This window comes from Phalacrocorax aristotelis, chromosome 5 (assembly GCF_949628215.1).
Source record: "Phalacrocorax aristotelis chromosome 5, bGulAri2.1, whole genome shotgun sequence".
NCBI lineage: Eukaryota > Metazoa > Chordata > Aves > Suliformes > Phalacrocoracidae > Phalacrocorax > Phalacrocorax aristotelis.
In genome coordinates, this window is record NC_134280.1 from 57813803 (window position 1) to 57841789 (window position 27987).

At 41.3% G+C, this 27987-nt stretch overlaps 1 long non-coding RNA gene across 2 annotated transcripts in view; it reads right to left on the reverse strand.

Annotated features, from left to right (window-relative positions):
• LOC142057875 (uncharacterized) overlaps window positions 1-27987 on the reverse strand; it is a 137518-nt gene that overhangs the window by 49201 nt on the left and 60330 nt on the right. For both annotated transcript variants that reach the window (XR_012660794.1, XR_012660795.1), the window contains exon 4: window positions 12204-12346. This is a non-coding gene — a long non-coding RNA (uncharacterized LOC142057875). The remainder of the gene's footprint in view (window positions 1-12203; window positions 12347-27987) is intronic.

A 27987-nucleotide genomic window follows, 5' to 3' on the forward strand; every position in this document is an offset into this window, starting at 1 on the left:
ATAATTTAAATTAGCGTGATACACTGTCACTGTATTCATCTGTATGAAGATACCCAGAAGTGCTACTGCTATGCTGACAGTTAAACTTACTTCTGTGAATGAACTTGTCTTCTTACGTGTGTGAAAGAGACACAACCTGACATACTCTACGCGCTAGCCTTCCCGTGACAGGAAAAAGGGCAACAGCATTATCAATTGCTCCTATGCTTTGTCACATTTTCCTGAGATTGTTCATTTTTACTGTGAAATAGTAACCATTTAACTCATATTTCATCTTAAAATTATTCTGTGAGAATTATGAATATATTTAATGGCTCTATGGCAGGAATTTCCTGTTTTACATATGGTTGGGTAGCTTTTTCCTATGGAGAGTCATTGCAGAAAGTTGAACTCCTTGGTTCTGCAGAGTTGCATTCAAAAAACAGCAGAGACACTTAGCACCGGTCTTTAGCAGAATGCAACAAAGCAGACAGTTACCCGCCATCCCACATGCAATTGCTCCAGAAGGTTATGAGTGAGATTTTTTACGGAAAACAAGAATTCCAGCAAACTTCAGTCAAACTAACCTTGCTATTGCTTGGGAATTTGCTGATATTAGTCCCGAAAATCTGACAAAAGCTGGGGAATGTGTACCTCACCTATGGATGTTTAATACTATAGAAGAAAGGAAAAAGAAGAAGTAACATTTTTGCTTTTTAAGACAAATGCACAGTTTTTCAAGAGCAAGAAGATACCCATAGCCCTGTGGTCTGATCTAGTAACTGCATGATGACATCTTCTCCCAAGAAGAGCTTGGGGACAGACTGAGCTTTGAAAGACAGATTATTCTTCAGAACCTTTCAGGAAGACATCAACTCACACATCCCTTTGCGATGTGTTATGCTTTGCCCTTCGTCCACAGTCAACTCAGAAGTTCAGGCCAAGGCAGGGGCTCTTGCCTGGGAGTGCAACTTCTCAGATGCTGGATAAAACACAATAAGCAGGAGCAAGCAGCTTATAGGTACTCACTGGCGACATGTTGCATCCAAGTAGGGGCATGAAGAGAGGAATTAGGGGTAAGAATGGCCTGAGAACAGGACTGTCGTCTTCAGCATCTCCAGCAGAACTGAGGAGTACAGCTGACTCAGAATATTATATTTTGGGCACCAAGAGATCTTGGGTCTCCACCAAATAAAATAAATACTCCATTGCATCCAGCCAGACCAACCATTTCAGGTAAGTTACAGCAAACACATCCTAAAAAGCCAGTTGGATAGTCTCAATTCAAATATAGTCTAACATGCTTCTTTATAGCTCACTTTCCCTTGTCACCTACCTGTGCAGGTAGGCACCTACCTACTCCTCATTTCTGACTGCATGATCATGCTCAGCGTGAAAAGCCTTATTCTCACTTGCTGAGTTTAACCCTTTACAGCTCCTGCTGTAGCTGTGTTGCTGTGTCACAGGAGGTTGTAGGAAGAAAATGGAGCTATAAAAGGCACCGTCTATACCTTTGTCATCTCACTAAGGGAACAATCCAAATTGTGAACCCAAGTCCTAACCTACCCTTACTCAAAGTGTGGTAGCAGCAGGCAATGCCCCCACCTACTTTCCTTGCAAATCACAGTCAGTTGTATTAAATATATTTTAGAAACACACATGCTGGATCACCTGAAGAACAGCAGTCTCAGCTCACTTGTATTTTTAAGCAAGATACAATGGTAAATCTTCCATCCAGAGGAGTAATGTGTTAACCCACTGTGCCACCTAATCGTCTCATTTTGATTGTACAAAAATAATTTAGGGACTTAGCAGTTTGAAACTGTCTTTTCTGGTGCCTAAGTGCTTCATTTTAATAGATATTAGCTGTTAAAGATACTCATTTTAACAATGACATTTACAGCTTTAACCAGTCTATCATAGAGTACAAGTGCATCACTTAGCAGGATAGTACTGTTTAAAAAATAATCTACCTGCTTTAATGCATATTGGAATGTGTTAGTTGATGTTGAATTAGGTCATTTTAACCCTTCAGCTTTTGTTCAGGAGCATGAATACGTTTCAGACCCTTTTAGTTCAACACTGAACTAAAAGATTCTTCCACACAATCATATAATTCACTTATGTCTCCCCTTCCATTTAAATTCATTTCCATTAATTCATTTAAATTAATTAAGTTTCTCAACATCACTGCAAAGAGTTTAAGAGCTACCGCTCCCCAGTTTGGGATTGCAGACCCAATGCATTTGAGATGGATGGAATAACTCCCACTGTTTTGAAGCAGGCCAAAGTACTAGGCTTTTTCATATCACAGAAAAGACTCCCATCAATTTACAAGGGAACTGGGTTGAGGCACAGGTGACTGAACCAAAGCCACGCACCACTTCATGGCATTGTAAACCTTCTGAGAGATCCCAGATGTGCAGATTCCTCCATATCTGTAACCACAACCCTACCCTTCTTTTGAAACAGAATCATGAGACAGCAGATGATGAAGAAAATGTCAACGGGCTGTATAAACATGCACTGGAAATCTAAGAAGCTGATTCCTCCTTTGTTGCTAAAGGCAGAAAAACTACCATGCTAGATCAAACAGCAAATCCAATTAACACAGTATCTCCTCTCACAGTGGCCAGGTCTTAGGAATGAATATAAGAATTATGTTACACCATCTCTTTCTCTCACAACCAAAAATGTAAACTCCTTCCTGAGCCAGACCTTGTACCCAGACCAAGTACTTTTAAACAACCCTGCAGCCTTTTCTGGTCTGTCTTGATTACTGCTCAAAATGGACAGTTAGGAAATGAAATGAGGGTACAGCTCCCTGAGTGAGATGGAGTCTTGACCCTGAACAGACTTGGGTACTCTCCATCAGCTGACTGAAGGTCATCTGCTGGCTCTATAGCATCCATAGAGACTGATACTGTCTCTCCAGGAGCAACTGGTGGAATGTATTTGTGCTTCCATGCAAGTCTGTGCCTTTCCATTTCCCACTGATTTCTTGCAGGTGGAGGAGTTGCTGCCCTCCCCAGTGGCAGAAGTCCAGCCCAGAGGGAGACCCCAAGGAAGCTTGTGGAAGCTGGAAGCTTGCCCTTGCACAAAAGTAAGGACGCAGTCACTGAAGTAGGTTCCTGCTGAGCTGCCGACTGGAAATATCTCACATGACCTCAAAGCAGTGGAGCTCACTGCTGTTTGCAGACACTGTTGGGCAGCCATTTGCCAATAATGTGCTCATATGGGCCTGGCTGAAAGAAGGAAGGGGCAACATGCAGGGCCGCACGTGCTCCACTGCCTTCTACTTGCATCCCTTTGAGATGGGCAATGAGAACTACACAGAGCTCCTGAAATGTGGGCATGCCACCAATTTATGCAGTGGAATAAATGTTTTCTCTTCTGTTTTCTACTCTCTGCTTAATAATTCGTAAAATTTTCCTTGGTTTCCCAGCTGCTGTTGAGCAATAGGTAGCTACTGTTAGAGCGCTAACCACTGTGACTCCACAATATTTCTTCTGAGTTTTAAAGTGTCATTTGCCCTTGCTTAATCTTAGCCAGTTTGATATGTAGGTATTGTCAGGGCTCTTATTTTCCAGTGGGCATTACTTTGACCATATTGCAATTGAATTTCTCTGCCATTTAAGTTATCCAGCAACAGGAATGCCGCAGTCATTAGGTAATGGAAAACCCTTCCACAGCTTTCTTGCAGGCTAATTCGTATTTGCCTCTCCTGAATAATAGTTACCAACTATGCTATATGATAATGTTCTAGAGATTTGAATGGCCATGGTATTCAGATTTCACTGCATGGCTTAGGTCTCAGGAGAAAGACAGCTCTCTGGATGGGGGGTATTCTTTGTACATGTAAATTTTGATAAAGGTGTCCACATTTTTTTAACACCTCATGTCATGTCTGAACTACCTTACGAGGGATGCAGCATAAACAGTGATTTAAATACAGGTGTCTGAAAACTATTAGATTAGAAGTTAAACCCAGTCTTCTATCGGTCTGTCTAGCACGTTGAGTTTCTTCAGAGGTTATCATGCTTTTGCAGGAGAGCAACAGAAAGTAACCAGGACCACAGAGCACATCAGATATATTATTCCTTAGTAACTAGAGGTTAATAAAGCCATTTTCCCAATACAGAATTAAAAAGATATTAAAAAGTCATCATCTTATCCTGAAAATGATGTAACACTGTGTGCAAAATTCAAGGTTTGACATGAGGGTACAACAACACATGAAAAAATAATTTGTCAGGCCCAGTTCAGGAAAGAGTTTCTTGTTATAGGAGTATGTGCTTCATTTTATCACTTGCTAAAGCATCTCTGCTTTTCTAAATAGCAATAGAGTTAAGTGTCTGATGTAGTCTCCTGAATGAGAAATTCTAATGACAATTAAGTATAATTCATCGGGTCTAAGGCTACTTACCTGAAACAAGACACTGATACATTTGCATACAATAAATGACAGCTTCAGCATCCGCAGAGTACAATATTGGCTTGCTGATAGGACGCAATTACGACAAAAAGAACTTGGGGATATTTTTTCCTTTAGCAGACCATGCAAAACTAAACAGGAAATGGGCTCAGATTTCCACCAGAAAGCTAAGTACAGCACCAACTAATATATCCATTAGTATTCACGGGGTTTTAGCAGACTTAGAGCTCTCTGTACCAGGTGCTGGGCAGCCATGAATGGAGTTGGATAAAAGAGATAGTGTCCTCCTGCAGAGCACTAAAATTTTGCTCATAGGAGACACCGTTCCCTTTGTGAATGGGAATAAATCACCCAAATGGGTCACATAGGACAACAGCAAAAAGCAAAACTATAATTTTAAAAGCTAAAAGTGAAATTTTGTGGGGCTTTTTTGGTGACCACCTGCTGCTTCTCAGCACCTGTGTACTAAAACTCAAGATCCTTTCTCAGCTTTATTACAACAAAAATCACTTAGGTCCTACCAGAAGTACCACACTTAGTTATTAGGTCAGCTTTTCTAGAACTGATACAGAATAGATTTCTGAATTCACAAGAGAAACTTTTACCATCAGTTTGGAGGAAATCTTCCTAAAATTCATATCACTGCACCATTCATTTAGGGAGAAAAAATACTATTTTCCAAATGATTAGAAAGGACTAATTTCCTAACTTGCATTTACAGGTATACTTTGCAGTAAGTATATGTAAGGAACCATGGACAAAAGAACATGCAAACGAATGGAAAATTAAAACACTCTATGCAATGCACTGTCATAGAGTTCTGTGCACGTGTGTGTTTACAAATATGTTATGTATGAAGTTCTGAGGACTAGATATAAAATTTGTTAGATAAATGAAACCGGGTTATAATTAAAACAACTCTGTACTATCAAAAATAGCATGTGCTACAAAAATGCCTGGGAGATCAGTCCAGGTGTATTAAACTATTGACAAACTGCCCGATGTGCCAGCTTTTGGGTTATTAACTTTGTACATATAGGCTTGTTTTAGATACAAGGTGTGATGGTTAGTTTGTTGTCCTAAGGAGCTGATACTAGGCCATATATTTTGAATTTCCCTGTACTTGATCAGGGCAAGATGTGAAAAACAAAGCACATCCTAAGACTGACATCTCAGAGGGTTTCTGAAGTGTCTGTGTTCAGACTACAGAGTTTTCACCCATGTATGAAAGGGAATGTCCAGGGTACACAGCTGACAAACATAACCCTCCCAACAGCCTCCAACATGTCACAAAACAGAATATTTAAGGTGAACATGAAACTGTTCAGCTTCTACTTTTGTTTCCCATCTGCCTTTATGCAAGAGAAAGAAAAACAAAGGAGCTGACATCTGACCACAAGGGATGTCCGGAGATCTATACTAAGAGAGCAGCACAGTTTCAGGGACAGCCGTTTCACCCATCTAGCCAGAAGAATTGGGATCTCAACCTTACTAATAGTGATTTGGGGTCAATCACTATGCTGTGTTTCTTCTTGTCCCTTGTCTACTTAGCAACAAGACACATTAGCATAATGAGTCCTCAAACTCCTGATTTTTTTGGCGAACAATATGAACAAAAGTAATCCCTATGATTCACCCCCCAAATCAACTAATGACTTAGTCAGTGACATCACCTCCTTTCAGGGACTTCTTGCACAGGAAGCAACAGCTACTTGAGATACTTAACTATATGAACGTATCTCACTCTTGCTACGACCACTTTCTACCAAAACCACGCCAAGCTCTCTTCTTTTTACAGTTCTCTGGAAGTGAGACCAGGACTGCCTTCCACCATAGTCCTTCAGCTGGTGACCTTTTTAGTGCAAGGATCTTGTAACAGACTTTCTGTGAGCAGAAGCCAGTATCAGCCAGGTATGTATGAATCTGTGGCTCAGGTTTTCAAATTCCTTGACATTAGCATCCACAGTGCTGTTGATTTGTGTCCCTCCAGTTATGACACTGAGGTTGCTAATGCGGTCATTCCTGTAGAACTCATATCCGATTAGCTGAAAGAACAGATGTGCGGCTTCTAAAATTTGCATTACCCATTTCCACCTGTGAGAATAATACCATCAGCTCGCCAATTACTCATGGAGACTTCAGCTTGAACTCCAGACCCAAATCTTTTTACAAGCAGTACGTTTAACAAATCAGTAGTGTACTCTGCAAAAATGCAACTAAACTGGAGTTGAAGAAAACATCTGTCTCCTGTGTACACCATTGTGATGCTTTATGTCAGTTAGCATCAGTCAAGCTTGCAGTTTAACTCTGTTTCAGGGCATTTTTTACATGCATCAAAAGGTTTGTCATTTTTCTGTGATTTAGGTAAAGGTAGGTTAGGTAATAAAATTCTGTAGGCTGGCAAGCACTGAAGCAAACCTCAGCTTTTACCTTTATGTTCCCAGATGCCTACATTTCCAGTGGGTAGTGTGTCATATGTCTAAAGAAAATGAATGCTAATGAAATAGAAAGTGGTGAAAAGCTGCTATAATGGTAGAAGGTTGCTCAGCTAATAGAACAGGTTCTGATAGAGGCAATTGGTAGAGCTTTCCCAGAGCTCTAAAAAATAATTATTTATATATCTATATGAGCAGCGAGTGGAGAACTGGGGTGGAAAGGGGGATCCACTGGCAAGTCTGTGTATAAGGGATCTTCTGGAGGCTACCTAATGCGCACTCTCACTGCCTTGTGGGTTCCAGGGGAAAACTCTTCCTCTATTCCATAGCTCAGAAACCAGCCTGCTGCTGAGACACACTTCTGTATTACGTTAGGGACAGGGTAATGGATTTTGAACTATGGCTCTTCAATAGAAGTTCTTCTTTCACCCCAGCTGGAAGGCAAAAGTATTATGTCTGCTTCAGCCCAGAACTGTTATCACACAGGAACTAACCCCAGACTTTTCAGAAAATTCATAGATTCCATCAGCTTTTTTATTAAAATGTCACATTCTTCCACTCTTAAACATTTCACTAAATGCAAGAGCCACAGAGGGGAAAATGTTGGCCTCAGAAAAGCCAAGACAGGATTAAAACCCTAGACCCCGCTCAAATCAACAGAACTGTTTCCATTTCACTAAAGGGATGGCAATGGGGAGGGGAAATTGCAGCTATTTTGCCAATGCTTTTCAAAAGGATTTTTTTTAATAGAAAACTTGAAAATCTGACTCATTTTCATAACTGACATACACACAAGCATATGGGTAAGAGAGAGTCAACTTTCCAATCAACCCTCTAGGCCTCCAGAGGTCTGCCACCTTCAGCCGGTAGTTTTTGGAGGATGATGTTTCATTAATGGATCAAATCCAGAACTGAACATGAATCCAACTGGCACACATGATGCCTTCAAGCTGACAAGTTGTTCCTTGGAGCGTTAGCAATTCTTTCCTCTCCTGCCCTAGCTTTAAAGCCAAATATTAGCAGTATGATGGACTATTTCATCATGGTATTTCACAATGATGTTATAACACCCGTGTTTTCTGAATGGGAGCACATGGAGCTCCAGGAAATTCTACATCTAGGCTCAGCCTTCAGCAGTTATTGATAAGCATCTTCCCGAATTAGTCAGGCCCTCCTCCTGTCCTCCGAGAGCAGGGAGCTTGGGTAAATGGCCCTATCAGCCCCTGTCTTGCTATGGGGCCTGGCTGAGTCCCCCTTCGTTCCCCTGCGAACACCAGCTCAGACTCTTTCCTCGACTCCTTGTCCAGTTTCATTCTCAACAGCCACTGCAATCTGGTGCCAGAGTTCACGTGCAGGTAGTGCTCCAGGCTCCCAATAGCTGTAAAGTTCCTCTCTTCTCACACCTTTCTCAAGCACTCACTTATGACTAAGCAAATCTTATGTTCAGGCGATAGATATGCCTTACTTCATTGCTTGTGTAGCTCCCCACCACTACCTTCAGTGAGGAATACAACAAACTAAAGAAAAAAGAAAAAAAATCTGTTTCCACACACGTTTGGTTTACAAACCACAAAAGTCCTTGCTTTTAAATACGTGTTATATAAAGAAGCAGGCAGTGATGGCCTGTCCTCAAACTACAGTACTCTATATGCATCGATTACAGAGAAGGGCTTATTCTAACAGAAAGGACCCTTGAACGCTTGTATCTTTTCTGACTTAAAGTGGTGGCACGGCACCTCCTGTACACTGATATCTAAAATGATGGACTAGAGCTGAGATTCAGTTTCTGGTGATAATTGTCTAGTGCCAACTGCCTTCTATGTCAGCATCTGCCTTCACACTCAAAATCCAATTCACAGAAATACTGGATTGCTCACTGGTAGTGAAGAAGCTTTTCATGAACTTTGAAAGTAAAGACAGAGCTTCAGGGTTTCAGTCCAGGTCCAAAATTTATTATGTTTTCTGTGCATCACAGTGCAAGGGTGTGTAAGCCAGTCTTAATGGAAAAGCTTTGGTGGCATTCTAGTTAGCTTTGATTTAAAGCTTAATTTAGGTCCTGAAAAGGGTTAGTGCATCTTTACAGCCATCTTGTAATTCTCCAAGAGTCCTGCCATGAAGTTAGCCAAGTCCACATTTCAACACGGCAGGGTCACTTTCAGATCAAAGAGGTACTCAGCTACCAAAATCCACTGAGAGAAGGTTTATACCTTGTCCAAAAATCTACCAAAATGGAGGCAGGCAATTCACGTTACTCTTCAAGTGCATTCAAAGGAGATGTAATGAAAATAATGTGTCATATATACATACATATATATAGTCACTCATGATGTTAAATGATAACTGAAATTCTGGGTTGAAAGTGGATCTAACTAAATATTTTAAACTGAATATTAGAGCTGAGAGAATAATTGGCATCAAATAATTCACCTGATGAATTTAGCTTCTTTTTCAGCTTGTAGAGTGTCTGCATAGAGATTGCCATCTCCTTAGATTTGATCATTACTTTAAATGAGTCTCAATTTTATAGTGTAATTCTTTCCCTACATAGGTTGATGGTGAGGAGTCTCCAGTGCTTTCCTGACACTTCATATCTGAAGTTTGATCTGTGAATGTTAGCTGCGAGCAGCTGCGCACATAACACGGTTTTGCTCTGACCCACAGTTTGATGTGCACATCCTGTTTGAAAATTTGAGTGTGCCAGCTCAGCACTTAGTTTTTACAAGCACTTGTGTGGGTGAAAGCTGACAGCTAAAGTATCAGGAAAAAGCAAATAATAAGCAGAAAGTATTGTAGAAAGATGCTCACTTTTAAATATTAGCAAATCCTCGACAATAACAAAGAGGGCTGAAGAAGGCTTTTCACCTCTCCTTAGTATAAGCACCTCCAACAATAGCCCTTAATTAGTTCGAAGCAGAGGATATAGTGTTACTGGAATCAATACAAACCCTCAAGTATTTCTGCTGCTGGAATGGAGCAAGCCCATATACCAGTACAGGCTGGGTATAACAGGATAGAAAGCAGCTTTGCAGAAAAAGCAGCTGGGGTCCTGGTGAATGTGTGTAAGCAGTGTCCCTTGCAGCCAAGGCAGCCAGTTGCACACAGGGTTGCGCTTGCAGCCAGGGCAGCCAGCTGCATGCCGGGCTGCCTTTGCAAGAGCGTACCCAGTAGGACAAGGGAGATGATGACTCCCCCATCATTCAGCACTGATAAGACTGTATCTGGAGTGTGGTGCCCAGTTCTGGGTTCCCCTGCACAGAAAATAAAGACATTGACATACCGGAGCAAGTAAAGCAGAGGCCACTAATATGGCTAGAGAGCTGGAATAACATAACGTGATGAGCAGCTGAAGCAATTGGGTTTGTTCAGTCCAAAGAAGAGAAGGTGAGAGAGAGATGTTACTGCTGTCTACTGCAACCTAATAAGATGGTACAAAGAAATGGAGTCAGACTCTTCTTGGAGGTGCACACTGATGAGACAAGAGACTATGGACACAAGTTACAACTTGGGAAAATACAGGAGCAGATTGTACTGAGAGGCTGTGGAGTGTCCACCCTTGGAGGCGGTGAAAACCCAAATGGACATGGCTCTGAGCAACCTGCTCTCACCAGACATGCTTAGAGTAGGAGGTAGGACTGTATGACCTTTGGAGGTCCCTTCCAACCTGTGCACTTCTATGATTCCCTGATACTCTAATAAATATTTTTCCAGTGCTTGGAGAAAGTCCAAAATATTTTTACGTCCCCGATCTGTATTTCTGTAAGAAAGTAAAGATTTTTATAGTAATTTCTGACTATGGAGAGAATTTGATTATTAAAATCCACACCACCAGAGCTAGATTAGTGGCAAAATGAAGGACACAAAACCAAAGGTGCAAAATTCCTTAAGGGTCGGGTTCTCTGTGAGTATATCTCAGCCTAGCATAAGCGACTTATGGCCACCCTGATTTACACCAGCAGAGAGTTCTGCATTGAATCTTAAGACTGCATAAATGAATGTGTTTCACAGTTAACATAACCTCATGTATAGTACAGCTATTTTTAAGAAATCCAAAAAGTCTGTCTTTCTCGGTGTTGTACCATAGTAGGAACCTATGTGCACCTCCTGTGATCTCTGGCTTGCAATATTATTGTGCCTGACACAGGATTATTAGGTACTGAAATAAACTTCAGCTTTTAATGACTAAATGTCATGCAAGACGATGCTGGACTTGAAAGCCAGCAGAAAAGCCCTAGGCTGTTTCAGAATTCAGATTCAAATTATTCAGTTATCTGTACTCCTTTTAGATATCTATAAATATCTACACTCCACAGGGTGCTCATGCAATTTCTGATGGTTTACCAGACTGAAGCCACCTCCTCAACTGTGGGTTAGAGTTGTAACTCCTTGATATCGATGAAAAGGCAAGGGACTTAGTTATGAAGGTCATTTTTCAACTGAACAGTTAACTGGAGGGCACCACAGAATGAGTTTAGCTCTCTTTTGTCTCACAAATTTTGCAATCAAAGAATATAAACATGAACAAAGCCGTTAAGGAGACCTCTTCTTGCCGAACGCTCTGGAAAAAAATTTAACTAACTTAATAAGGTAAAAAATTAGAACATTTTCATTAACACAAAATTTTCTTTTTAATTAGGGTTTTGCAGGCTAAGTCTCCTAATGAATGAAGGAATGGAATTTCAAGATTATTTGAATTGCTTTTTTTTTCCTCTTGCTGAGAAGAACAAATGTAACTTTTTGCAAAATAAATTCAGTTGGTAATTGGAGACTTTCTAATTAACTATTTCATGGATTGAGTTTTCACAGGCCTATAAAAATGAATTGCTATGAGATGGCTGCTCTCCTAACTAATCGTCGAGAGCTCTGAGTGCTCTAAGAACACAGCCAGAGCAAACCGTGCTGAGACACATGCAGTGGGCACAGGTATAGGCAATTTACTCCCGCACAAAGTGGCTGCAAAACGGGTCCAGAGGCTAATTGTCCCCTTTGTAAGGAAGCAGATACAGGGCACAGATGCTAAAGATTATAGAGACATATTTATTGGAGGGACCTGTAACCATAGCACACGTGTGCTGGGCCCACACTGTATAAGGTGCTAAGGAGAGGAAAGACAGCTTTTATAGGGATGTGAAGGAAGGCTCCCTAGTGACAAGCTATAGCAGCCACAGAGCCAACAAACGCTGGCTGTGCCACACAATAAAGCCTGGCCTGATATCACACAACCAGTAATAGCACGATAGGCCATCAGCAAATGTGAAGCAAATTAACCCAGCTGAACACTTCACACCTGGACACAGCTGGTGGGACCTGGCCACAACAGGGGAGGTGTGGAGGGTGTCATCAGAGTTGGTGCTCACCTCTGCACACACACAGCAACTGCAAAAACTCTGTGCACTGGGGCCAAGCTGAACTGATCCGTCCACAGGTGTTGCACAGCACTGCATGAGCCCATTGTGTGGACACCAGAGACACGTCTTCAGCTCCGCCAACTACGACGACTCTAAAAAAAGTTATATATATATCAAATATACAACATATATATAACACAGATATATGTTATGATAGAAGCAAAATAAATTAAGTTATATTTAAGTTTATATATTTTACAAGTTAAAAGACAAAAGTAGTCTAAAGCTGGCAGACTTGGTAGATCCCTGTGCAACAGGGATGAGATGCTGCTTTTGACCTAAAGCTCTGGCCCCCTTGTTGCAGCAGCTTCAGAAACCTTTCATATGGGCTAATATGTCCACACTGCTATATGCTATGCCAGAACAGGCTATAAAACCAATTGCCAGGTGACACTATTAACCAGAGAAATGCACTTGATCCACAGAGGTTAGAAGCTTGAGCAGATGGGCTAAGGCAGACAGAACACTGTGATATACAAGACAGGTCAAAGCAAAGTTGTGGGAATGGGCCTGGATATTTGAAGAAATGGTAAAATCAGGTTTTCCTAAAAGAAAACATTAGCAAGCAGTAAGAGAATGAGGCACAGCTAATTATAAATGTAATACATGGGTCGCTGCTTGCTACTGCTCACTGCTCATAGACTTCAGCCCTACTCTACACTCTCAGGCTTCTAACTCTTACTGTGTTTTTAATATTCATTAAAATCTCAATGGTAGTCCTCTAGCTCAAGACATGGAGAAACCTGGAGTTTGGGTTTGGAAGACTAGGGTAATATCTCCATTAATGCCCATCAAAACACAAACGAGGTCTGTTTAACCATTTTGTTCTTCCATGAGAAATGATCAGGTTTGTTTGCAGTAAGTGCAGAAGCACTGGCACTCCCGTGTTCAGCAAAGGGGTACAAGTGATAAGAAGGCAGTGACCCTTTACTAAATGAGTCATCCCAGGCACAATACATGAGAGGCAGAAAAAACCCAAAAAGTATCCTAATAAACAGAATACTGGAAAGCAAAGATATAGTGATGGCAAAGGTTATGATAAAACAGAGATTTTGGTCAGTTGTCTTAATCTATTTACACAGCGGGAGGTTTTCAACAAATTGCATTGCAAGATTAGAAATGAATTTGCATGTTCTGAAAACAGACATTGAAGTTCAGGAACACAGAGCAAACGCACATCATTTGTACCACGTACCCAGCACTAAAAGCAAAACCTAAGCGTTATTTGATGTCATGGTGGCCACACGCTAATGTAGAATAGGATAGAATAGAATAGTTTCAGTTGGAAGGAACCTACAACGATCATCTAGTTCAAATGACCCTTTACAACACAGTAAGATATGAAGTTGTGGGATGGGAAGGCCCATACAGGGTCAGTCTGAAACAGAAAATGCAGATGTCTTAAAATCTTGTAAAATTTATCAAATAAACACAGTGTAGTAGAAATTAAAGATGTTTAACAGATTGGAATTATTTAAGGATATATCATATATACTATTATTCAGCCAAAAATACACACACATGCATAAGATTTCATTAGGCAATTAGAAAAGATGTTAAATCTGATCTTTCCTGGAAGATAAAGTCAGATCTTATTTGGTGTTTGATGATACCATCTATTTAAGTTAAGAGCACAATCACTTAAATAAGTGACTGAAGAAGTGCAAGATTCAGATCTGGAAGACGGTAATGCTGAGTGCAGTCCCAGAAAAACAATCACTGTATTTTCCTGCAGACTAGAAGACTGGGTAGATCCTAATGCTAGACTTAGGTTTAGAAAAAAACACCTATAGGTATTTTTTCAGACAATTTTTTTTCCTGTATGCCCACTGTTTTACATGATCAGCTTCAGACAAGAAGCAAACGAGACACTATCACGGACCGGGTACTGTGGATGTGACGATGGTACCCCAGAGATATCTTTTTTCTATTTGTCTCATGCTATTCTCAGGCCAAGGAAGGACACACAAGACTGAGACTCAGCAGAGGTTGGCCCCATTCCTTTTTAGACCACAAAGATACATATGAGCAGCTGAAACTGGCTTCAGTGGATATTTATATAAGCTGAAAAGCTGCTTCAGGTACCCTGCAGGCAAGGAGAATCTGCCCCACGCCTATAGGATTCACGCAGCTCTGGGGTGCTGGAAAGCCAGCTGCAGGAAATGCTGTGGCCTTACGCTGTAGGTGCTCCTGGGTGGCGGGGGGTATTTCTATTTGTTTTCTCTCATTCTGTCCTTTGTTTACTTTTGTGCGTGGGCTAATGGCTGGGTGCTTTTCAAAAATACAAACGCTTCTCCCCAGAAAGCACATCCCATAGCACAGTACAGCGTGCTGGCTGCAGAACCCTTTTTGTATTCCTTGTGCACTGGGCAGGGATTTTTTCATTTCATGCATCATCCATAACTTGCCGCAGCAATTCCAAAAATCTCTACCACGCTCACATGAATACGAATAATTTAAATTCACATTTTTGCTTTTGGAAATTTATCATCATAGAAGTCGGGCTCATAAAGCAACTGTATTTCTGAAATTTCTCACAGAATAATCAAGTGATGGCATTGCCCAACAAGACAGCCTAATTGCATTGGTATCGTACAGGCACTCTGAGCTATGACTCCATCTCACAAGAAGGTCAGCTAGTGACATAAATCTGTCACCAGTATTACTGTTCACTCTACTGTTTTTCTTTGATAGTTCTTTATATAGACTAATTTAATAAACAATTTAAAAACAAAGGGGTGTTGCTCATGCTATAGGAAGGTATCTTTTCTCTGCCAATGGCCAGTGGCAAACGTTCTGGAGGACCTTACATGATATGCTGCTGTGGGCAGTTATGGAAGAATCAGCTTGGAGCAGATGTTACTTCTTAGCCCTCAGTAGTGTCCACTGGGTTTTGGCCAAAGAACGAGATACTGCATTTCTTAAACATAATTGTGAAAACAGGTCTCAGAGAAAATGTTAGCTTTCAGAACAAGCAAAGCAAATTATACCTTAGCCATAAGCAATGAGTTCCACAGTTTCTCAATTTTAAATGCATTGGCCTTTGAGAACCAAATGTCACCATCATGTCTACCACAGGGGCAAGGGCAGCTGACGGGAATGCCCAGGTTACAAGCCACCTCTCACAAAAGCCACCTGGAGGCTGCTGCTTCACAAGCTGGTGCTTCCCCAAATCCTGCGTGCACCGGCTAACTCTAGCTGTGTGTGCATGTCAAGGCTCTGTGCCTGCCACTGCCTCCACAACTGCCCCATAGCACGGGGTTGTGCAAGGAGAATTAGGTCTATGTTTTGCACTATAAATTTTTTTTTTTGTAACTGAGATTACTCTCTTTCCCAGTGTGTGTATCTTTATTACATTCAGCTGAGTGCTTCCACACCCAGCAACTCTTACAGGAAAAAGTAAGAAGCTAGAAAAGAGCAGAAGGGAAGAAATGAATTGCAGTAGCTTTCCTGTTGAGCTCACGTCTGGCTGAGGGCCTGCTCAGGATTCCAGAAACTAGGCGTGCCAACTGCTCAAAGGATGCTAAAGAAGTTTTCCCAAACAGTTAAACCAATCTTGTAATTACACACAGAGCATTTAAGACAACTGTCCTAAATTTGTCATTCAAGCCATGAAGCCTCCATTGGAAAAAGGATACACACAAAAGCTTTCCAGGAAGACAGGCAACATTATTTAGCGCCTACCCAGCCAAAAACTTAAACCAAGTTTGAACCCTGTCATTCCTTTCTTCATTAGTGGAACAAAAAAATCTTAAGTTTTTCCTGTTACCAACCTGCTGTTGGAAGTGACAGGGTATCCTTGGGTACCATTCCAGCTGCCCGTGTGGTGTGCCCCAAAAGGGTTTGTCACAAAGCACACTGTAACTCCTGCCGGCCAGGCACCAGTGCTGCCTGCTGCCTCAAGGAGTTTTATCTAAAAATAGAAGCCGCTTAAGAAAAATGACCACTTTTTTAGAAGAACAGTCAGTTTCTCTCTGAATCAATTTAAGCCTGAGCACATCAATGACATAGAGCTTGACCTAAAGAGCTCCACAGAAATCAAGACCTAAGGTAAAGGTGGGACAGTAATATAGAAGAAGATAAGGAGACTATGGGCCTGATCCAAAGGCCATTAGGTCAGTGGCAAACTTTAATGTTGATGTAAATGGGCTTTGGAACAGGCCATGCTGGAGAAAAGAGCACTCCTTATTACAAAAAATAAGCAGCCATTAGAAATGGACTAGAAGTTAAAAGAAGTTTTTTGCAGGCAAAACTTCCTTCCCTTTTTTCCAGCATCTCAGCAAAGGATTGGACCATTTGGCCTCAAAAATAAGCAAGCACCAGGTTGCCACCTCATCCCAAGTGAGCACCCAGAGGTCAGAAGACTCCGCTTCCTGCATCAGGAGCTCGAGTTCACAGTAGCACATGGATACAGTTTGCACAAGCTGTTTCCACAGCTAAAATGTGGTCAGACTCTCTGGTCCAGCTGTGCTTGCAGCTCCTTTAGGTCCTTCGTTCGCATAGCTGGGCACCCAGTCAGAAACACTGCCCACCTGAATTACTGCATACATACATTTTGCATGAGCGACTGAGGGAATCTATTCCCAGCTCACCAGGGAGCTGTGATGGTTTGAATAAAGAGAGAGGAGCTGGGTAGTGGTAGTGAATGCTAAACCCTCACCCACACCACCCCACCTTGAGCTGCTGTTTGTCAGTGGGTGCAACGGGATTTTTTGACTCAGGTATAACAGTCACTAATTTAGGGAGAGAATGCAAATATTTACTCCTTAGTGATGTGATGTCATTTGGCTCCAGCCAGCAACTAAGCACCACGCAGCTGCTCGCTCGCTCCCCCCAGTGGGATGGGGGAGAGAATTGGAAGGGTAGAAGTGAGAAAACTCGTGGGTTGGGATAAAGACAGCTTAATAGGTAACACAAAAGCCATGCACACTAGCAAAGCAAACCAAGGAATTCATTCACTACTTCCCATGGGCAGGCAGGTGTTCAGCCATCTCCAGGAAAGCAGGGCTCCATCACGCGTAACGGTTACTTGGGAAGACAAACGCCATCACTCTGAACATCCCCCCCTTCCTTCTTCTTCCCCCAGCTTTATATGCTGAGCATGATGTCATATGGTGTGGAATATCCCTTTGGTCAGCTGGGTCAGCTGTCCTGGCTGTGTCCCCCTCCCAGCTCCTTGTGCACCCCCAGCCTGCTCGCTGGCGGGGTGGGGTGAGAGGCAGGAAAGGCCTTGACTCTGTGTCTGCTCAGCAGTAACTGAAATGTCTCTGTGTTACCAACACTGTTTTCAGCACAAATCCAAAACACAACCCCATACTAGCTACTATGAAGAAAATTAACTCTATCCCAGCCAAATCCAGCACATGATGAGACAACAAATAAAACCATAATTCTCACCCTCTGTGGCCCATGCTGAGTATTTCTTCCTGAAGCCATTAAACTGACAAGGTTGTTCCATTGACAAGATATGAAAGAGCAAATGTTCTGTATTTGAATACCATGTGCCTCACCACAAAGAAAAATAACACAGTTCTCTTAGAGATAAAAAAACAGGACATACTAAGAGAGTATTGTTAAACTAGCTTACTACACTGAAACAATGAGGAGAGAGGGAATGTTCAAGACACCCTGTTGGCTACAATATAATTGGCCTGTCAGGGAAATGTGTACATGCGGACACGTGTGAAGGAAACAGATCACAAAACACTGCAACCTGCAGAACAGCATAGACTTCAGGCACAACTTACAGACACCACTGTGTAAATGTAGGCGTTGATGGTGGGACAGAGCCACACATCTCATGTGTTTGCAAGCCTTGATAACTAGTGCACGTAGCAGTATCCAACTGTCCCTGCAGCTTGCAGTTCAGGGTCTCTTGCGCATGGTTTTCAGTGCCAGCTGATGGACCCTATTCCTCTGTGACCCTAGCAGGAATCATGTCTAGCTCTGAGACACCTGCGCTGTGCTCCCTGACTTGGGAGCTGCCAGTTTGCCTTAAAGTATTAGAGCAGCATTATATTGATTACTGCTTGATATTTGCAGGTCTACAAAACGTCCAGAGACACAGGAAAGTTTAGAGACTTTTAATTTGTTATACCAAAGCTTTTCTGATGGTCCCAGAAGATTACACATTTATGAAGAAGGGCAGCAACAATAAAAGCTTATTGTTTGCACTCAGCCAAACTTCATGGATTTTTTAAGTATGACAAAAGAGAAAATGAGTTACACAGATTTTCAATAACTTGAACACCAATCTCTGCTGTCCAAAGGGAATTACTCCAGTGTTCTCTCTTTGTCTACCTTAGCCTGGCTTTAAGGGTTTATCCTTGTAAACGACATCAGTAGTTACAGTTAACAGGTCCAAATGAAGCTGTGGGGCTGAGATCCCGCTTGTCCTGATGTGCTAGATGCTCCAGGGAGAAGACTAAAGATAGCAAGAGAAACTTTGTCAAGGTAGACTCACCACAGAAGATAGGAGCAAGTAGTGCGCGTAGCCCTTCGCTTCAATGACAAATCAGAGGTACCAAGAGGATTCTCTCATCAGAGGGCAACAGCACGAAGTGAGATTAAGGTAGCAAGCCATTTTGCTTTTATGTGTTCAGCTAAAGAACAAGGTCAAAGACATAAGGTCTTAAAACTTTTAATTAAGTGACAGTGGAATTATTTGCTTGCTTCTGGATTACACTGATGCAATCCAGCATGAAAACTGCTATTTGACATTTCCCTTGATTTCTGCTCCTCTTTGATGGGGGTACACAGTAAATTGTTTTCAGGTTCAAACTTGATGTAGCTACTGACAGGGATGCAAGACGCTTCTAAAATCTTCCCCACTCTCTCTTTTACTGAAACAGCAGAAAGGCACTAAAGCAAGAAAAAAGAAGCATTACTTCAATAGCAGCTAGTGTGGCTACAGAAAAGTGTGTTGCAAACTGGGGGTGAGGGATAAACATAAGGCAAGTACAGATATTTCCTCTGGGACGCATGCATGAGAAGTCTCACGTTACTGGAAAACAATGAGTCATAAAAGGACCCTGAGCAGTCCCTATGCGATGGACATTGAGTAGCACCTTGTTTGGCAACACTGATGCATGCATGAGCACATCAGGCGGCTCTGAAGGGTTGGACTGGTCCCTGGCCATGCAGCCCTGGGAGCATCCAGCCCTCAAATCTACGCGGTGCAGCACAAGCAGGCCCCACAGCCAGGAAACAGAGCATAAAATGCATGGCTGTGGTAAGAATCAAACTAAAACGTGATTTAAAAAGAGAGTAGTGTTTTGGTTTCTGAGCCCTCTACTTTATTTTTATTTGGTTTTATGCCCCTGTAAGTAAAATCAACAACTTCTTTTTCCCCAATAAACTGAAATTTTGCAGACCATTAATCCATAATATGGACAAAAGCCTTCGGGTGCATGTGAAACAAAATGAAAAATGGTCAGTCTGGTTCTTCCAGGAAAGCTGATACTTCACATGAGCAGTAAAGATTTTCCAACAAGCAGCAGTACACACGTTTCAGTGCAGACCCACAATGACTGTGTTAGCATGGTAGAGGGTAATGGCTCTGAATATCATTTATGCACACTTAACTACCATTTAGTTAACGTTTATGCAGCATTTTGAAAATGTAAAGTGCTACAAAGATGCCAAATGTTATTATTATTAATAATCCAAGTGATAAATATTACTCAAAATTCTAACCCTATCCTTGTCCTTCATGTCAAAGGGATGTTTGCACATATAATATGGATTACAATTCAGCAAGATACTTACAGTGTATGCGTCGCTTAGAGTTCATGAGTTTTACACGTAAGGGAATAAAGGACTAACTGGTTTCTCCCCAAGTTTACTGAGTGTTACAGAAATACAAATGAAGATGGAAGATTATGTGAAAATCCTGCTTTCAAAAATGCTGGGTCAGAGCTCTGCTGTAATATTTGAAAGCCTATTTAGCAAGCCACACAGGTCAACATGTTTTAATAAAATGTGCTTTCTTTTCAATGAATGTAAAAAAGGGCACAGAAAAGGACTTGAAGCCAGCAATATATGGGTATCTGCTGTCTGTTATGTTCCACTGCACCCACCACTACACCAGATGGCTGTCCATATTTAGACCATCCAAGCTCCCAAACCTGTCCCTCCTCACATCTGAACTTCATCCCTCAGAGGAGAACTACCAACCACGGAGCTCACTGTTACAGAAAGAATTATTCCCTTGTCGATTTTTCTATTTCTCTAAACCACTTCTCTTTTATTCGCAACTTCAGCACCAGGTCAAAAAGGCAGATAGGAACCACCCCACAAGTCACTAAGGCTCCAAGGCATGGGTCCACCATGAGTGCTTGCCATCACAGTGGATTACACGTACTGCATTAGATCTCACCAGGGAAAATAATTTGTGAGTCAAGGCCTTTGGTGTCTCCTTTTCCTTTCACAAGGAAACCTTCTGGTGCTCTTAGAGAAGTGGCTGTTATGTCAAGGAGGTGATCATCTTGTGAGGAAGTGCTAAGTAAGGACAGGGAATTTTTTTTTCCCACAGGTTCTTCTCAGGTTTGGAACGGCCTTTGCAACTGCAGTGGCTTCACCACTGAGAATAAATGTGAAGTTACTTCTCTGAGGGAAACATCAGCCATTCCTTTCACTGGAAAACCAAAGGGAAAAAACAGTTTTCTAAAAGATCTTGTAAATATCTTCACTCACTTCACCAAACTGGATTTTCCAGAGAGTTCAGCTCCCATTCCAGTGTTCTGTTGCAGTGTCGGATGCTGAGCTCTTGGACACTTGGTAGAGCCCTCGAGATCGGGAACACAGGTAAAGAACATGTGGCTAAATCCCCCCTTTGAAGGCTTTCTCCAAGACTTAAAAAACTATCTTAGTTTAAAAAAGGAAAATGAGGGGGGAAAAAAAACCCACAGAGACAGCCTGATCTTCTACTTGCTCACACTGGTATAAACCAAGAATAACCCTGTGGACTTTGTAGGACTTACACAAGTATAAAACTGCTAGAAATGAAAGGTTCATATTTCCTAACTTCAGCAGTTGGCACAGTTTTCTTTAAATAGCTTCATTAATAAATACTTTTAAAAAAGGAAAAAGCGCTCTTCCTCCCCCAGTACTAATTGCTAGTGCTCAGATTTAATCTTCAGCATTTATTGTGCTTCACCAAATCCCTAATAATCACCCCAGAAGACTCCTTAACATTGTTGTATAATGGGAAACAAGGCCAGGGTATTACTTTTTCATGTACAAAGATGTTTCATCAGGAGGCCAGATTTCTTCTATGCAGCTAAAGTACATAGAGCCTGACACTTTTAATTTCTTCCGTAATTGTGTCACGAGAGGGGGTTATGTCACTGTGCCTCTTTGCTGAATTCCAAGAGGCTCAGTGCTATTCCCATGGTCATCACCTCCTGCCTCTACTTTAAAATAATGAAGATTTGGGCTGAAATAAATTTGAAGATATCAAATAAGGACCCCTTGAGTTCCAGGGAAAGAAAATAAAGCAGCTTTTATTAAACTTGTTATGAGACCTTTCATGACCACTATTCTCGCTGTTCTCTTTGCTCAAAGCCTTTAGAGAACGGTCTCACTTTAGCCTAAACTCAGCTCTTTCTCAGCTCTCTAAGCCTCTGTAAAATTGAAGGACATTCACTCCAACACACGTCTTTAATAACTCAGTATGATTTAAACTTTCAATCTGCATTCCTGATTTCTGTAATAATTGAAAGGAATGCATTAGCAGCAGAAAAAAACCCCCACTTTTGCTTCATAAACTTTACCTTCATTGCCTCAGATTTTCAGTAGTTCTCAATATGTAAGTTTAATGGCATGACCCTAACAAGAAACGATCAGCAAATGAAACGAACCAGTGTGTAGCTGCTCCACACGGCTACAAGTGTCAGCTGTGGCCTGCCTGCCATTAATTTTATTGTAACTCATTTCTTCAGGTTGAGTACAGCACGATTTAATGTTCCCATTCTCCCATTCCTGTTCTGCATGACAAATTGTTTTAATAAACATAAACCGGGTAATAATAAAGTAATAATAAGCCTAGCACTCACCTTATATCACTGCAGTTAAATTCTCCCACAAGCCAGCGCTGGTTACAGTGACAATTACAGTCGGGCCAATCCGCAGCCAGGCAAGCACAATGGACAGATTTAATATCGTTTGTAAATATGATTAGTGTGCTGTCATGTTATTGCAGCCTGGTATTTACATTTCTCTCTGGGGTTATTCACTACACCAAATCAACATTAAATAGTGCTCCCTTCTCTTCCCCTTAAATCAAATATACCTTTCTTTGTGCTCCACTCAGAAGTTAATGAAGAAAATGGCATCGATTGTTAATATTCAGGGATCAATCAGTGCTTTACATACCTTTTTTTTTTAAACAGATGTACATCTGTCTGTATAACCCTGGAAGATTTCTTTCAAAATTCATAATCTCCCCTTTTCCTCCTCCCCCTCCACACACACCCTTTAACATCAACACTCGTCTGCTTACTCTCTTATGAAAAATGTTCAAATAATGAATGGCTGTTGTTTACAGAAGTAATTTCATGCTACATTTCCATTATTGCCTGGATTTGTTTAGCTTCTCAAGCTTCCCCATTTCCCTGCAATGAACTTTTAAGGAAATATAACCAGCTTTCACTGTTTATGCCATTATGTTTATAATAGAAGCCGCTCTCATTTGTGACATATTGCAACACTTCATAACTGTGTGCAAATAAGCATCCTTAAACTTGTTAAGGTCAATTAATCATTGTACAAAAGCTTTTTTAGCTAGGACTTCCACCAGCATAAATCCAGCTGCGTAGCAGGGTAATGATAGGGCTTGGGTCCTACATGGCACAATTGTGTGCTTCAAATGTTAATAAAACTGCCTGCAGATGACACAGGTCTTTTTCTCTAAAGTTATTTGGTTCCCATGGTCAGGCAGCACAGGCTGAATACCTGCAGCCCAAGTCAAGGAAGGACTCCAATGGACAAAAATTTGTAATGACTTTAGTGACAAATTCCTACCAACCTAACAGTTTTTCAAGCCACTTTTTCGACAACAAAGGCTTGGAATTAAGCTGGAGGGCAGCCTGCTGAGTTTGGACCCACGGCATTTCACTGGACAGGAACCAACGCATGAAGCACTGTGCAACAAGTACCTATTTCAAGACATCACGGAGGACACCATCAAAGGAGAGCACTGCTGTTGGCAGAGTGGAGCCACGGCTGTTCAGGCATGTGTATCATTCGACAGCGTGGAGCCCGGGCCTCCTCCTGCTGCTGTGTTAACTGCTCTGGGAGGTAGGGGTCTCTGGGGGGGTGGCAGTGACAGTACTGACTGCCTGAGAGCTGCCAGGCACAAACACTTGATGATAGAAAGGGCTCTTATTAATTAATTAGTATCCATCATCTCCATACATAGCCGTGGCACATGCAAAGACTGGCCCTTTCTCTTCATGCAGCTGAGAAAGAGGAAATATTCACATGGTTTATATTTATGCTTCCATTTTCAACAAACAGGTCCTCATCTCCTGCACTTTTGACTGAATCAAGACCTACATCTGAAATTTAAGCTATGCCTTAATCGGACTCAATAGGTTTTCTGGATGCCCCAGGCTTACCAATATCATGGTGCCTAGGTGCATGTAAAATAAGCCTGGTCTGTGTCATTGGGCTTTGCCCGTTGTGTAAAAACAATGACAATAAACCCCCACCACAACCTCAAATAAACTGTAATAGCAAAACTCAGTGAAATCTTTAAAACTAATGGAAAATTAAAATATATAGGATACTGCAGTTTCAGAGGGTGCCCATGTGTATGCACATACTTTAGGCATTTATTAGCATTTTACTTGCACCTATTTTTTCACACAAATTGGGAGTATAAAGAGATGCCCCACATTAGAAATCTAGCCCCTGATCCAGGCCAAAATGCACGGCAAAGACTGATAAACAGATACTTGTAATAATTACAAAGCTGACGCATGCTTTGTCATTTACTGCAAGTTAACTTTCCCATACTACAAGTTTAAGTTAGGAGAAGGGGAAAGAAACATGATTTAAAGAAAGCATTAACAGCCAGTCAGAGAGCCTAGCTATTTTGTGGGGGATGTAGATAATCTGGAGACAAAAGCAGGACATTTTAAAGACCAATCTCTAGTTGTGGCTTTATTGAAAATGATAGATTTAAGAATGTGATTCATATGGTCACCCAGGGGGCATGGATCTGACTTACTGCGACTTGCTGATATTATTTATTTAGAAGAGTCAAATGTCACAGCAAAAAATTTCTGCTAAAATGTGTATTTACTGAATTTTCCTTTCAGAGCTCAGCAAGGTGACAGCTGGAGAGGGGTGTCTGTGCATGTGTGGAAAAAAAAGAGGGGGAAGAAGTGGGGTGTTACTAAACACAAGATCACAGTACTCGAAACATCCTACTGAGATCAGAAGAATTGTGAAGCATACCGAGGTGGTACTCTAGCTATTCATTAACTGGCTGTATCAGCCAGCCCGGAGATTAGAGCTTAATGCAACGGTGAAGTAAGTGTCCATATCACAGTAGCCATGGAGGAATAGCGAGATGTAATGAAACTGAATAGCTAGCCATTGAAAGTTGAAAAATATATTGATTTTTCAGTGCTTGATCACCCAGGAGGCTTTATCAGGTATGAATACTTGGGAACCATCTGCTAACTCTGTAATGGTATTTTAGGATTTGTGACAGACACCAGCAAAAATAAAACTCTGTGTTAGAAAATAACACAAAGTGAAGCCTGCTTCTCTGTAATATATTCCACTGCTCCACATCAGGTTTTCTCTTTCCTGTCTTTTAATTGTTTTCAAATTAGCTATAGCTAATGTGTGAATACAAATTAAAATTAGTACACAGATTCAATTTCTCCCCACCTTTCATACCAAAGATAGCTCAGACATTTATAGCTGCATTTATCTCTACATCAGATTCCATTACTTATGTAGTAAGATTTCTCTCCTCCCAAAAGGAAGTCAGCAGGACCCCGGTTATTGTATTTAGCTATTGAACCTCGTTGTCAACATTTCTTAACATTCATTTGTGTAAGTCAAAGAACAAAACCGAACAGGAACAGGCTTGGAGGCACAATATCTACATATTGTCTGATGTAAATAACACTCCTAGACATGATTGGCATTCTCCAAACAACAATCATTGTTATTGAAATGTGCCTCTATTCCCCTTGTTTTAATACTGAGAATGATTATGAAATCTCTTTGGGTACGATAAATCAGCTGAAAGATGTAATAACATGTTTCAGCTGTTGGAATGGATGTTTGATTACAGCTCTGAGGATTTTTTCTTCATCTTATTTCTAGTTTAATTCTTAATCCATTCTGTGATTTTTAAAAAAATATTCCGCACATCAACAGCAAATATGCATTCTTGTTTACAGAGTGTGGGTAGCCAAGCAGGAATTGAGTTGCATTTTAACAATGCAGGGAAAATATTGTTCTATTACAGTTTTGGTTAAAATAGTAAGCTAAACTGTCATTTGAAATTATATTCAGTAAACACTTAACTTTAGCACCTAAGTAAAAATAGAAAAGATAAAAGGGGGGGGAGGGGGGCAGAAAAGGAGACTTCGGTCAGATCATGTCTGATTTCCAGCCACACGAAAAAAATCCTCCTCTCCTCCCTTGCCTCCCTCCATGATTCTGCAAGCCTCTCTTCAAGTAGTGGCAGTAGAATTAATTTGCCCCAAAACGGTCAAGTGTAAATGGAGGAAAATTATTTCCCCCTGACTTTACACTGCAGTGGCAACACACAAAAGATGAAGGAAGTCAGACCGCATCACACAGTGGCAGTGAGAGCGAGACAGCTGGACAGAGGCTTTTGAAGGATCTGAGAATCTGTGTACAGCAAAGGCAGCACAGCTTCTCCAGCTCACTCTCCCAGAAAAGATTCTGGCAAATAAAGCCTTTCCCTTACATGTATTTTGTGAAGGAGAAAAAGTGAAGAAAAAAAAAAAACTTTGGGAAACAAAAAGATTAGTACGTGGGTGGTTTCCTTCTCCAATCAACTTTCCTTCCCATCCCGAGGGGCTGCTCCTGTGTTGATGAGCAAGCTATGGCAGCTGCAAGCACATTCCTTGATGTTCTCCCAAAGTTTGCAAGGCCAAAGAGGCAACTACAATCAGTGATGATGGTGGGAAAATTCAGAGAAATTTGGGGCTTCCTGAGGTCTTTAGAACTGCTCAGTGATGTGTTGCCAACATTTCAACAAGAGGCTCCTAAGAGAATTCCCACTTTGGCCTGTGATAAACCCCATGCCCCAACAGTGGGTTTGCTTGCCAGGAGGAGGGGTGAGGGATGAGAAAACCATTCAAGCATTTTACTCTCTAAATGAAAACACTTTCTCATCATCATAATCAAGAAAAGAGGCTATCCTACTGGGAGACAAACCCTACACTGCCCATTTGGGTGGAACTGCATATACTCTATCTCCTGCAAGAAAGAGTACGCATTTGTACTGGAGAAATCATATTCTGAATAGCAAGATGTCTATCCTGGAAGGAATATGGTAGGTCCCCACCATTTCTCCCAGGGGACCAGAAGCACTCATGGTAACCTAGAAAACAGTCATGGATAGCTATTATAGGCAACTTTAAGGTAACACTCACATGAGCAAAACTCCCCAGCACCTGATCCACAGCATGCTACAAACAGACCCATGCTGACGACACAGCTCCCACCTACATGGTGACAGAGGGAGGTTTCCTATTCCCCTTTCCCTCTTTATTTATTGTGTAGCCTTTCTCCACCCTTGAAATAGGTGGGCTTTTAAATTAGGACACAGAACTCACTCTTCCCTAGAGCCACTAGCACAATGAAGAAAATATTGCTAATGTTCAATGGAATTATAGAATACCTTTAAAAAGGTATTCATCGGTTAATTCACTCCCCTCTTTTTGACCTTTATTCAAGAGGAAAACTGCCAACTGCACAAAATCCTGCCAGCTCCAAGAAGCTTAATTGTGCAGATTATGGTCTGTTTGTAACACAGATTATTAAAAGCACACTTGGACCCTTCATGTCCCCACATTTGATTCAGTAATAGGTTCTGCATTAGATAAAGGAGATTTGTTTTGATCCCCTCCTTGCAGATGCAGAGTGCCCTACACCTTTTGTATTCCAGACTCCATCATCCATGACCTCTTTGCATAAGTGATGGAGCCACAATAGGCTGCTCTGTACTGTAACTCCCAACTCCCCACTTTTGGGGGTGGAAGAAAGGCAAGAGGAGATTCACTTCATGGTTTATATGTTATTCTTAAAAAAAATTAAAAATACACTTCTGTTATTCTATAAAGAGCACACTTCTCTGAGAAGTGTGTGGCACAAAAGCCAAGCACAGCCTTTTTTTGAAAGCATAGCACATCATATTTTTTAAAAAGAAAAAAGTGAAAATTGCCTTTCAAATTTCAGAGAATAAGGTGAAACACAGAGTCAGAATGGGAAATTATCCTAGAAATAAATGAAGTGAAATATTTTCCTTAGGTTCAATTTTTTTCCTTCTTTATCTTTCCCAGGGTACAAATTTAATGAGAAAGTAATGTCCTCACCCCCTCAAAAAAGTTACAGCATTTACATTTGCAACCTGTTTAAAAAGCATAGAGATTACCTTTAATTTTTAGCTCTCACCAGGTAACTACAAATCAGTGCTCCCTGCCCCAGAACCAAGGCCTGATCCACAGACAGCCAT